The sequence below is a fragment of the Oncorhynchus keta genome, chromosome 17, assembly GCF_023373465.1.
Source record: "Oncorhynchus keta strain PuntledgeMale-10-30-2019 chromosome 17, Oket_V2, whole genome shotgun sequence".
NCBI lineage: Eukaryota > Metazoa > Chordata > Actinopteri > Salmoniformes > Salmonidae > Oncorhynchus > Oncorhynchus keta.
In genome coordinates, this window is record NC_068437.1 from 19,860,041 (window position 1) to 19,874,258 (window position 14,218).

The following is a 14,218-nucleotide window of genomic DNA, read 5'->3' on the forward strand; positions in this document are numbered from 1 at the left end:
CCCCTGGTTTTCCGTAAATAAAAATAAATAAAATTGTGCTGTCTGGTTTGCTTAATGGGAAATTTGAAATGATTTATACTTTTACTTTTGATACTTGAGTATATTTAATACCAAATACTTTTAGACTTTTACTCAAGAAGGGTTTTACTGGGTGACTCACTTTTACTTGAGTCATTTGTATTAAGGTATCTTTACTTTTAATGACAATTGGGTACTTTTTCCACCACTGCGCGCGAGTAATGAGTCAACAGTTGAGTCCTTTACTTCATGACATCATAGCCTGATGCGCTCCCGTCGGTGAATTCAACATCAAATGCGCTGCTTTCATGACTCCCGTTTACAGCCTGCACAGCGGAGGGAAAGTGTACCGACATGCCACAGTCCTAGCTAGGCTACTAAAATGTTGCAGTCTGGCTTCGGTTTTTAAGGCTTGACAATTAGTGTACCGACATGCCACAGTCCTAGCTAGGCTACTAAAATGTTGCAGTCTGGCTTCGGTTTTTAAAGCTTGACAATTAATACCCCCAAAAAAAAAAAAAAAAAAAAAAAAACACCATGCGAAGGAGAAACATGTAAACCTAATACAGCAACATTTGAGCAGCAGCCTAGGCTGGCTACTCAACTACAAGACATTGATTGCGTCATGCACTCAATCGCACCGGTGATCCAAGCTAAAGTTTGGAGTTATTAAATACTTTGATTATGGTTACAGCATATTATGCACATCTGCAGGCATAGCAGCAAAGGTTGGACAAAATTGGAAAAAGGGGCGGATCCTCAACAGGTTTCAACACATTTCTCTTAAAACTGCATTGTTGTTTAAGGGCTTGTAAGTACGCATTTTCCTGTATGGTCTACACCTGTTGTATTCGGCGCATGGCAAATATAATTTGATTTGATTTTAAGAACAATAACTCATTATTTAACTAATTAATTCAGTGTAACATCGTAGCAACTCTTGTGCTCTGCTATTGCACAATTCCAATTTTTAAATGGGTCACAAATAAAGCTATCCCCAGTAAAATTGTAGCACAACTCATGAGCCCATCTCCTGCACACCTAATCCAGTCCCCACCTGTGACTGAAAACAGGGGGAGAGAAGCCAATGGAAAAACTCTTAAAAAACATAGCTAGCCATCTAGTTATATGACATAAAATGCTGTGTAAAATAGATAAAAGGCTATTAAGTAGCATTAACTGTAAAGCTGTCACTAGTGGAAACATTTACAACTGAGTTCCATTTTTTTTTTGTGTGTATTTTACTTCAGGTGATCTGGTAGTAAGGTTGCTAGTTAGCACTCCTAGCAGCTTATGCTAACTAGCTAGCTGGTTATCATTTACTGGTAGTGAAGTTGCAAGTTAGCATAAACTAGCATTAACTGGGCTAGTCATTGTCCAAACAATGTTTTAAAATAATTTTACCTTTATTTAACTAGGCAAGTCAGTTAAGAACAAATTCTTATTGACAATGACGGCCTACCGGGGAACAGTAGATAAACTGCCTTGTTTAGGGACAGAATGACAGATTTTTACCTTGTCAGCTCAGGGATTTGATCCAGCAACCTATCAGTTACTGGCCCAACACTAACCACTAGGCTACCTGCCTAAATGACAGGTAGAAACACATTCATAACGTTAAAGGGTAACTCAGTTGTGCACCGGGGCCTCCCACCCCCTTCTGGTTAGAGACGGTTTGCGCCGTTCTGTGAAGAAAGTAGTACACAGCATTGTTCCAGATCTTCAGTCTCTTGGCAATTTCTCGCATGGAATAGCCTTAATTTCTCAGAACAAGAATAGACTGACGAGTTTCAGAAGAAAGGTCTTTGTTTCTGCCCATTTTGAGCTTGTAATCGAACCCACAAATGCTGATGCTCCAGATACTCAACTAGTCTAAAGAAGGCCATTTCTTCTTTAATCAGAACTGTTTTCAGCTGTGCTAACATAATTGCAATAGGGTTTTCTAATGATCAATTAGCCTTTTCAAATGATAAACTTAGATAAGCTAACACAACCGTGCCATTGGAACACAGGAGTGATGGTTGCAGATTAATATATAATAATAATATATGCCATTTAGCTGACGCTTTTATCCAAAGCGACTCACAGTCATGTGTGCATACATTCTACGTATGGGTGGTCCCGGGAATCGAACCCACTACCCTGGCGTTACAAGCGCCATGCTCTACCAACTGAGCCACAGAAGGACCACATTATGGGCCTCTGTACGCCTATGTAGATATTCCATAAAACAATCAGCCGTTTTCAGCTACAATAGTCATTTACAACAGTAACAATGTCTACACTGTATTTATGATCAATTTGATGTTATTTTAATGGACAACAAACATTCTTTTCTTTCAAAAACAAGGCCATTTCTAAGTGACCCCAAACTTTTGAACAGTATATAGATCTAACTTCATTGGAATATATCTCCTTTTTCAACATTTCAAAACATTTGATCAACTTACCAAAGATATGTTTAAATATCTCCAAAAGTTGTGATGACACAGAGGACATTTATTGTTGTTGAGTAAGAGCAGTGGCAGTCAGGGAAAGTGTTGGGAAAATAATTTGGTGACATCTTGTGGTCAAAAACTGTGTCTGGCCCACAAATTCATTGTGTTTTTTCAATATGGCCTGTGGGCTGATTGAGTTTGACGGACTAGGAGTAACCCGGGTCAAGGTATAGGAACAAGTGGTGAAACTGACATGCTGACCACATTGCTCACATTACGTGCGCAAGCGTTGTAAAATACATGTTATTCAATCATTTAATCCAAACAGCTCACGTGTGTCAAAGAGCGTCTGCATAGCCAGGCACTAAAATAGAACTTGGTTCTGTTTTTGATGCGCTGCAAGTCCCGCCTCCTCCATCTCCTTATTGTTTTTCAGGAGCATGTACCCACGTGGGTGATTGAAAGATGAAATTAGGTCCACACTCCAGTCAGTGGTGGTAATGCACCTTAAAGTTGATTGCCAATCGCCATACAATGTCCAAAGGACTGAAGGAGGAGAGATTACTAAAAACAAACTCGGTTGACCCTTTTATCGGTGGATTAATTGTTGGAGTTGAGGACCTTGTGCATTTCAGGTAAAATAACAACCCAATGTATAACTAGCAACATCAACTTAGCTATCTAAATTGCCTTGAATGTTTCATGCATTTTGACCTGTACCCAAATTAATATAGTTGGTTCAGAGATCGTTTTGATATTTCAACCTGTGTGTCCTGATCGTGTCTGGTGTGGATGGACAAAAATCAACATGAGCGCACCCGGTCTAGTCAGCATGTGACAGTGCTTGCAGCTCATCACCCAAGTCGTGGATGTAATAGCTATTAGTAAAGCGGAATTAAAATGACAAACGCTTTCATGCTTTCCAGTGGCTCGAACAGCGGCTGTGAAATAGTCTTAAGCACAGTTCCAGTATGGGACTGTCTGCTTAGTCACTATACTGGATACCGCTAAAACAGACAGGGCGCGCAATGTGACTATAGGGCTGGAGATTAGTGTGTATAACACACTCCCTCCTTACAGCAACCTATCAGAGGGAGGCTTCCCTCGTCACATTGCTTCAACACCCATGTATACAGTCATGCCCACACTGTGGGGAGGCTAGACATTAGGGGAGGCTGCTGAGTGGTGAACGGCTCACAATGGCTGGAATGGAGTAACTGGAATGGTTTTCATGTGTTTGATACCATTCTACTCCATTCCAGCCATTATTATGAACCTTCCTCTCAGCAGCCTCCACTGCTAGACATCCATACAAAAGACAGTGGACCGGAATAGAACCCAAGCAGGGGTCTGCGGCTGTAACCACTGTACCATATAAGCCACTCTGTCTAGCATGAGTCCAACACAGGAACAGAGCAGGGTGATCTGTTACAGAGACATTAACTTAGGAAGTACACACATTACTAGCAGCAAAGTGAAGAGTGCCTGCTGTCTCCAACAGTCTGGAACTAGCCCATTAGATGAAGGGTGCGAACGCGCCCTATCGGTTGTGGGTCATCAGTGCAGTCAAATTCCTCTTGTAGGATAGAACGGAAATGACATTACAGGACAGTTAACCAAGTGGCTGGAGAACTAGTTAGCTAGGAGATTGTACGAGCCTAGCTGATCCTAGAAGGCTATTCCCATGACGCTATGCTCATGCAGGGTGACAGCCGAGAGAGGGAAAAACATCCACTCTAAAGTGTTGCGAAGGAAACCAATTCAGGGTACAAGGATTAGGCGAGAGATACAATAGCATTGTTGGCTTAAGACAAAAGATAGTTGTCGGGGGCCTAGTCCGACAGGACCTGCCCCCAGTCCGACAGGACCTACCTTCTTCAGGAACTGAGAAGTAGCGTGAACACATACTTCATGTTCCCTGGCTCTAATAAAGGACGCAGCACCATCCTCTAGTAATGGAGCCAAGTTGCCAAAAGCCAAGAATGCACAAACACATAATAGGATACCAGACTGATGCCTAATGTTCCCAAGCTACCACAGTCCATCACCGGGGAGACTGCACATGCATGAAAATCTTCCCCAGCCTGTAAGGATGTCCGAGGTGACGAGGAATCTTGCTCACCTGAGGGACCGATGACCTCTAGTGGCGCAACGAGAAATCTTTTTTTTTTTTGCTATGTGCTCTTGGCCAGGTGCCTGGATGCAACAGGAATGGCGCTTGATGGCAACTGGTGTTCTGTCGTCCTGTTCCTCTTGGAACTAAGCAGGATGGAGGGATGGCAAACACGTCGACATCCTGCCCCGGTTGGAACAATGTAGCCGGTGGAGAGCTATAACTGGGGTGGCATTCAGGGGGGTGAAGTACAGCTCTTAATAATATTACTGTTGTTACAAAACCAATAACTAGCCTACTGATTGTTGCTGCTCTCATTATGTCTAGGGGTCTTAGACATAGCTACATGGTCTGTGGCCTGATTTGATGTATGCATAAATGTGAGAAGTAAACGTATGTGACCAGGTGTTGAATGCATGTACCTGGGAGACAGCAACCTTACCTTAGGTCCAGCTGAGTCATGACTCCCATGGTCAGCCAGTCCAAGGTCATTATTATTTGTTCAGATGATGACGAAACAGAAAAATATACACAAAGGCATGCCAAAAAGTAAAGGTAATACAAAACAAACAAAGGCAGGCTGAGAGGCTTCCTGCCACCTCTTTCACATAATCCACCTGATTGCTTCCACCTGTCAATTGATCCGCAGCACCTGGACTCTGTTGCTGCTGCACCTAGCGATGAGGTGTGGAAGTGTGTCATGGTAGTGTCTAATTATGCTCCTAAAACTTAACCTAGCTAACTTATTCCATAACACCTTCCGCCAACAATAAAATAACTCAGTCACCAATATCTATACTGAACAAAAATATAAACTCAACATGTAAAGTGTTGGTCCCATGTTTCATGAGCTGAAATAAAAGATCCCAGAAATGTGTCACACGCACAAAAAGCTTATTTCTCTCATTTTCTCTCAAAGCTTGTTGTGATATCACTTTCCTGAACATTTTTTGTGTCAACCAGGGGAAATAAATCCATAGTGCCTTTGCGTGGTAGGCTAGGGCACATATCAAACTTCTCATCGGGTCTTGTTTGACTGATGCCCAACCTTATCTCTGAAGTATGCCACAAACTCATCACATTTAGATGTGGAGGAAAGTTCACTTCAGAGGTAAGATAGTGTTTCTTAATAATGCTTTCAGTATTACACTGTGCTATGGGCAACAAGCTAGTAAAAAATACACAGTGGTGATCAGATAAAGCAACATCAATAATAGAGGATATGTCAGTAGAAAGAGCCTTAGTAATATCCGGGTCCAGAGAATGGCCGGGTGGGCCCAGTAACATGTTGGATAAAGTCCACAGAGCTCAAAAATGCACACTGTAAATTCAATGGCTTTGGAGTCAGTCTATTTGTCAACATGAATATTAAAATCATCCAACATAATGATTTTATCATAGTTCTCAAGAAACAGTAGTTCAGATAAATCAGTAAAGAAAGTGGGGCAGTACTTTGGTGGCTTATACAGGGTAATGGCCAGCACTGGTGGCTCACATTTAAACAGTATAGCATGATGCTCAAAATATCCAAAGACGCCAAACGAAATGTCCTTACAGCTGAGAGCATGAGTAAAAATAGAGGATGTCCCCCCACCCTTTTCTCCTTTTCTGATAGAGTATTAAAATATGTAGTCGGGGGCGGGGGGCTTCAATAAGAGCAGCACTACAGTCTGATGACAGCCATGTTTCAGTGAGATACATGCAATCAATTTTGCGCTCAGTAATGAGGTCATTCAAGAGAAAAGTTTTCCTTGTGATTGCTCTAACATTTAAAAACGCCATATTCAAGGAGTGTGGTCCACTCTGCCCCTGGGGCATCTGCCTCGAGGTAACCAATGGAACATTACAACTAAGTTTTCTGACAGTCTCCAATCTATCTGTTCTGTTTCTCCTGATCTGATCTGATCTCCTGATCTGTTTCTCCTGTCTCCACCCCCTCCAGGTGTCACCCATCTTTTCCATTATCCCCTGTATTTTCTATTTGTCTGTGCCAGTTCATCTTGTATGTTCCATGCCAATCAGTGTGTTTTTCCCGTGTGCCTGCCTTTTCTATTCTCTTTGCTAGTCCTCCCGGTTTTGACCTTCCCTGTTTTCTGGACTCTGTATCCGTCTGTCTGACCATTCTGCCTGCCCTGACCTCGAGCCTGCTTGCCACACTGTACCTCCTGGACTCTGAACCGGTTTTGACCTTTTGCCTGTCCACGACCGTTCTCTTGCCTACCCCTTTTGAATTATTAATAAATATCACAGACTCAAACCATCTGCCTCCTGTGTCTGCATCTGGGTCTCGCCTTGTGCCCTTATAGGTAGGAGATAACAGCTTGTATAAATTCACTAGAAATCTAATTTTATTGGTCACATACACATGGTTAGCAGATGTTAATGAGAGTGTAGCGAAATGCTTGTGCTTCTAGTTCCAACAGTGCAGTAATATCTCACAATTCCCCAACAACTACCTAATACACACAAATCTAAAGGGGTGAATGAAAATATGTACATGGCTGAGCGATGGCCAAGCGGCGTAGGCAAGGTGCAGTAGATGGCAAAAAATACAGTATATACATGTGATATAAGTCATGTAAGATGTGTAAACATTATTAATGTGGCATTATTAAAGTGGCTATTGTTTAAAATTACTATTGATCCATTTATTATAGTGTCCAGTAATCGGGTCTCAATGTGGGTAGCAGCCTCTCGGAGTTAAAAATAGTTTTTTAGCAGTCTGATGGCCTTGAGATAGCAGCTGTTTCTCAATCTCCCAGTCCCAGATATGATGCACCTGTACTGACCTCGCCTTCTGGATGATGATGGTGTGAACAGGCAGTGGCTCGGGAGGTTGTTGTCCTTGATTATCTTTTTGGCCTTCCTGTGACATCTGGTGCTGTAGCTGTCATGGAGGGCAGATAGTTTGCCCCCATTGATGTGTTGTTCACAGCGCACCACCCTCTGGAGAGCCTTGCGGTTGAGGGTAGCGCAGTTGCCGTGCCAGGCTGTGATACAGCCGGACAGGATGCTCTCAATTGTGCATCTGTAAAATTTTGTCAGGGTTTTGGGTGACAAGCCAAATTTCTTCAGCCTCCTGAGATTGAAGAGGCGCTGTTGTGCCTTCTTCACCACACTGTCTGTGTGGGTCGACCATTTCAGTTTGTCTGTGATGTGTACGCCCAGGAACTTAACTTTCCACCTTCTCCACTGCTGACCCTTTGATGTGGATATGGGGGTGCTCCCTCTGCTGTTTCCTGAAGTGCACGATCATCTCCTTTGTTTTGTTGACGTTGAGTGAGAGGATGTTTTCCTGACCCCACACTCCAAGTGCCCTCACCTCCTCCCTGTAGGCTGTCTCGTTGTTGTTGGTGATCAAGCCCACTACTGTTGTGTCGTCTGCAAACTTGATGATTGAGTTGGAGGTGTGCATGGCTATGCAGTTGTGGGTGAACAGGGAGTACATGAGAGGGCTGAGCACACACCTTTGTGGGGCCCCAGTGCTGAAGGTCAGTGAAGTGGAGCTGTTGTTTCCTACCTTCACCACCTGGGGGCGGCCCGTCAGAAAGTCCAGGACCCAGTTGCACAGGGAGGTGTTGAGACCCAGGGCCTCCAGCTTGATGAGCTTGAAGGGTACTATGGTGTTGAATGCTGAGCTGTAGTCAATGAACAGCATTCTTACATAGCTATTATTTTTGTCCAGATGGTTCGTTCTGCCCCTGAACAGGCAGTCCACTGTTCCTAGGCCGTCACTGAAAATAAGAATTTGTTCTTAACTGACTTGCCTAGTTAAATAAAGGTAAAAAATATATTTTTGAAAAATAGGGCAGTGTGATGGCGATTGCGTCACCTGCGGACCTGTTGGGGCGGTATGCAAACTGAAGTGGGTCTAGGGTGGCCGGTAAGGTGGCAGAGATATGATCCTTGACTAGCCTCTCAAAGCACTTCATGTTGACAGAATTGAGTGCTATGGGGCGGTAGTCATTTAGTTGTTATCGTTGCCTTCTTGGGTACAGGAACAATGGTAGCCATCTTGAAGCATCTGGGGACAACAGACTTGGGATAGGGAGCAATTAAATATGTCAGTAAACACACCAGCCAGCTGGTCTGCGCATGCTCTGTGGACGTAGTTAGGGATGCCGTCTGGGCCAGCAGACTTGCGATGGTTAATATTTTTAAATGTTATACTCATGTCAGCCACTGAGAAGGAGAGTGGGGGACCGCAGACATCGTTAGCGAGACGCGACGGTGGCATCGTATTATTCTCAAAGCGGGCACAGAAGGTGTTTAGTTTGTCTGGAAGCGTGACGTTGGCATCTGTGATGTGGCTGTTTTTGTAGACGTGATTTCCTGTAGACCCTGCCACATACGTCTCGTGTCTGAGCCGTTGAATTTCGACTCCACCTTGTCCCTGTACTGGCATTTCGCTTGTTTAATTGCCTTGCGGAGGGAATAACTACACTGTTTATATTCAGCCATATCTCCAGACCTCTTTCCATGGTGAAATGTGGTGGATCACGCTTTCAGTTTTGCGCGAATGCTGCCATCCATCCACGGTTTCTGGTTAGGGTAGGTTTTAATAGTCACAGTGGTTACGTCATCTCCAATACACTTATTTATAAACGCACTCACCGAGTCAGCGTATAGATCAATGTCGTTCTCTGGGGCTGACTGGAACATATTCCAGTCCATGTGATCAAAACAATCTTGGAGCGTGGCTTCTGATTGGTCAGTCCAGCGTTGAATGGTTCTCGTCACTGGTACATCTTGTTTGAGTTTCTGCCTATAAGCCAGGACGAGCAAGATGGCGTCGTGGTCAGATTTGCTGAAGGTAGGGTGGGGGAGGGCTTTGTTTGCATCGTGGAAGTTAGAGTAGCAGTGGTCGAGAGTATTAGCCCTACGTGTCGTGCAATCAATATGCTGATAAAATGTAGGTAACATTGATCTCAAATTTGCTTTGTTAAAATCCCCGGCTACAATAAAATGAAGCCTCCGGGTATATAGTTTCCAGTTTACATAGAATCGAGTGTTCCTTGAGGGCCATCTTGGTGTTCGCTTGAGGGGGGATGTACACAGCTGTGACTATAACTGAAGAGAATTATCTTGGTAGGTAGAATGGTCGGCATTTGATTGTAAGGAATTCTAGGTTGGTTGAGCAGAAGGACTTTAGTTCCTGTGTGTTGTTGTTATCACACCGTGTGTTGTTAATCATAAAGCATACACCCCGCCCTTCCTCTTCCCAGAGAGGTGTTTATCTCTGTCGGTGTGATGCATGCAGAAGTCCAGTGGCTGGACCGATTCCGACAACATATCCCGAGAGAGCCCTGTTTCTGTGAAAAGTGAATGTTACAGTAGGCGGAGATAATGGAACATAAATTAGGTTACTCACAATAACCATAGTGCCATTTCTATAGGAGTTGATTGGTTTTTCCAAGTCCTCTGTTGCTTATTCTGACAGGGAGAACTGGAGCACTACCAGACCATGTCTGTCAGTCTCTAAAACAGTTTGCGATGTTGCTGGAAATAATCCTGGAACCACTGTGGTTAGGGTAAATCCCGTCTCTTTTAAAAAGAGCTGGTTGCTCCTACATCCAATCAGTGTTGTCACAAAAAAATACATTTCTGTCATTGCAAAGTTTCTTCAGGTACTCGTTCAGGTCAAAGGGTCGGCTGAAACATTCTGAATCCTTTTGTCAGCACAGGAGGGGGCTCAAGATAATTATCATCTTCCTTGTGCTAGCAAGTGTGTCTAAAAAAGGTTTGTATTTCTCCCTCAGTTTGTCAGATCGCAAAAAAGGAAGGTCGTTAAAACCTGTGTGTGATGATAGTGTCAATATTGGAGTAGTTGGCCAGAACCGTGGGCAGGAGGGGGTTGATGTCATGGACACAGGCTACTGGGTAACAGAGATCCAGAAATCATAGGCAGGCAAACATCTGTCATCATCGAGCTGCTCACAATGATGGTGTTCGTGATGGAATTTGGTAGGGGTGGTATACAGAAGATAGCCCTATTTGGTAAAAGACCAAGTTCATATTAGGGCAAGAACAGTGCAAACAAGCAAAGAGAAACAGTCCGTCATTACTTTAAGACTTGAAGGTTAGTAAATCTGGAAAATTTCAAGAACTTTTAAAGTTTCTTCAAGTCCAGTCGCAAAAACCATCAAGCACTATGATGAAAATGGCTCTCATGAGGACCTCCACAGGAAAGGAGGACCCGGAGTTACCTCTGCTGCAGAGGATAAGTTCATTAGAGTTACCAGCCTCCATTTCATCCCAAATAAATGCTTCACAGAGTTCAAGTAACAGACACATCTCAACATCAACTGTTCAGAGGAGACTGCGTGAATCAGGCCTTCATGGTCGAAATTCTGCAAAGAAACCACTACTAAAGTACACCAATAAAGTACACCAATGTTTGGGCCAAGAAACACTAGCAATGCACATTAGACCAGTGGAAATATGTCCTGGTGGCACTGTCTGTGATTTATTTAGAATTCAAGGCATACTTAACCCGCATGGCTACCACAGCATTCTGCAGCGATACTCCATCCCATCAGATTTGCGCTTAGTGGGACTATAATTTGTTTTTCAACAGGACAATGACCCAAGACACCTCCAGGCTGTGTACAGTAAGGACTATTTGACCCAGGAGAGTGATGGAGTGATGTATCAGATGACCTGGCCTCCACAATCACCCAACGTCTACCCAATTGAGATGGTTTGGGATGAGTTGGACCGCAGAGTGAAGTAAAAGCAGCCAACAAGTGCTCAGCATATGTGCGAACTCCTTCAAAACTGTTGGAAAAGCATTCCAGGTGAAGTTGGTTGAGAGAATGCGTGTGAAAAAGCTGTCATCAAGGCAAAGGATGTCTACATTGAAGAATCTCAAATATAAAATATATTTTGATTTGTTTAACACTTTTTTTGGTTACTACATGATTCCATATGTGTTATTTCATAGTTTGTCTTTACTATTATTCTACAATGTAGAAAATAGTAAAAGAATCCAAAGAATAACACCCCAAAATTTGAGAGAGACCCTGCTCTTACAATAGAAAGTGTAAGGGCATACTGGAAATTATTCCTACGGCTTCCAGAGGGTGTCAGGAGTTTATGTTCAAGGTTTCAGGTTTGTAACTTCAAAAACGAAGAAGAAATATCTGTTTTAGTACAGGGAGACCGCCTTGGAAATTTGTGTTTGCGTTCACCATGAAGAAAGGACGCACCTGCTAAAAAGTTTCCTATTGAACATACTTCTTTCCGTAAGAAATATTATAATTTGATTACATTTTAGGGTATCTAAGGAGTAAATATAAACTTATTTTGACTTGTTGAAACAAAGTTTAGGGGTAGATTTTTTGATTCCTTTCTCTGCATGTTAAACGAGTGGATTACTCAAATCAATGGCGCCAACTTAACTGACTTGTCCCTGGAGGGGGAGCATCACCTGAGTGGGTTGATTCACTGATGTGGTCATCCTGTCTGGGTTGCCCCCCTGGGTTGTGCTGTGGTGGAGATCTTTGTGGGCTATATTCAGCCTTGTCTCAGGATGGTAAATTGGTGGTTGAAGATATCCCTCTAGTGGTGTGGGGGCTGTGTGGGGTTATATCCTTCCTGTTTGGCCCTGTCCGGGGGTGTCCTCGGATGGGGCCACAGTGTCTCCTGACCCCTCCTGTCTCAGCCTCCAGTATTTATGCTGCAGTAGTTTATGTGTCGGGGGGCTAGGGTCAGTTTGTTATGTCTGGAGTATTTCTCCTGTCCTATTCGGTGTCCTGTGTGAATTTAAGCGTGCTCTCTCTAATTCTCTCTTTCTCTCTTTCTCTCTCTTGGAGGACCTGAGCCCTAGGACCATGCCTCAGGACTACCTGACATGATGACTCCTTGCTCCCCAGTCCACCTGGCCGTGCTTCTGTTATAATCTCCACCCAGCACAGCCAGAAGAGGACTGGCCACCCCACATAGCCTGGTTCCTCTCTCGGTTTCTTCCTAGGTTTTGGCCTTTCTAGGGAGTTTTTCCTAGCCACCATGCTTCTACACCTGCATTGCTTGCTGTTTGGGGTTTTAGGCTGGGTTTCTGTACAGCACTTTGAGATATCAGCTGATGTGCGAAGGGCTATATAAATAAATTTGATTTGATTTGATGACTTTTTGGGATATAAAGAAGGATTTTATCTAACAAAACAACACTATATGTTTTGGCTGGGACCCTTTGGATGACAAGCCAGAGGAAGATTTTCAAGAAGTAAGTGAATATTTAATCGCTTTTTGTGAATTTCTGAAACCTGTGCCGGTGGAAAAATATTTGTGGGGCGCCATCCTCAAACAATCGCCTGGCATGCTTTCTCTGTAATCGCTACTATAAATCGTACAGTACATTTAGATTAACCTCTCTGAACCACCCATCCCGGATCCGGTATAATTGTCATCAGCAACGCTGAATAGCATAGCACCACAGTCAAATAATATTACTAGAAAATATTAATATTCATGAAATCACAAGTGCAATATTGCAAAACACAGTTTAGCCTTTTGTTAATCCACCTGTCGTCTCAGATTTTGAAATGATGCTTTGCAGCGAAAGCAATACAAGCGTTTGTGCAAGTTCGCTCGACAAAACAATAAGTACACTTAGTAGCTCAGGATCTTGAATAGTCCCTGCGAGCGAGGTTCCTCGAGTGAGTCCACCCTTAAGGGAAGATCATGGGTGGACAGCCACACCCGTTGACCCGGTCGGAAGAGCCGAAGAGGCCTTCGGTGCCGGTTTGCCTGGGGTTGGTGTCAGGCAGAGGAGCGGAGCAAGGGGGATCCAGGTACAGCGACACAGTTGAATTAACCTCTCGGCTGCTGGCACCCCCGCTTCAGCCTCTTGTTCAGGTAATAGGGGAGGGCGAACCCGAACTGACACTCAAACGGCGACAGTCCATTGGACGAGTTCGGCAGTGTGTTGTGAGCATACTCTGGCCAGACGAGGAAATTGCTCCAGTTACTGGCCTGGGTGGAGCTGAAACAGGGGAGGAACTTCTCCAGCTCCTGGTTGGCCAGTTCCGTTTGCCCATTTGACTGTGGGTGGAACACTGAGGAGAGACTCACTGACGGCCCCAACAGGGAGCAGAAGGCTTTCCAATACCGTGTGACAGAAACAATGTCCTGGCGAAGTCCATGTAGTCGAAAGACAAAGGTAATCATGAGATCAGCGGTCTCTTTCGCTGAGGGAAACTTGGGTAAGGTGATGAAATGGGCTGCCTTGGAAAACCGATCGACGACCACCAGGATATTGGTAAGCCCTTGGAATGGGAGTAACCCTGTGATAAAGTCTATGGACAGGTGGGACCAGGGCTGGCTGGAGATAGGCAGAGGTTGGAGCAACCCAGCCGGTCTCTGTTGTGAGGACTTGCTTTGGGCACAGGGGAAGCAGGCTGTAACGAAGGATCTCACATCCTCAATCATGTAGGGCCACCAGAATTTCCGCCTCAGGAACTCCAGTGTCCAATTAACCCCTGGATGCCCAGGTAATTTAGAGGAGTGTCCCCATTGTAGTACTCAGGAACGGGCTGATCGCGGGACATGAAGTCTGTTAGTGGGACCCCCACCGGGGTCACGTTCTCAGATCTGGGCTTGTTGGTCTCAATACTCCATATCAAGAGGGCCACAATGCGGAAGCTGGGGA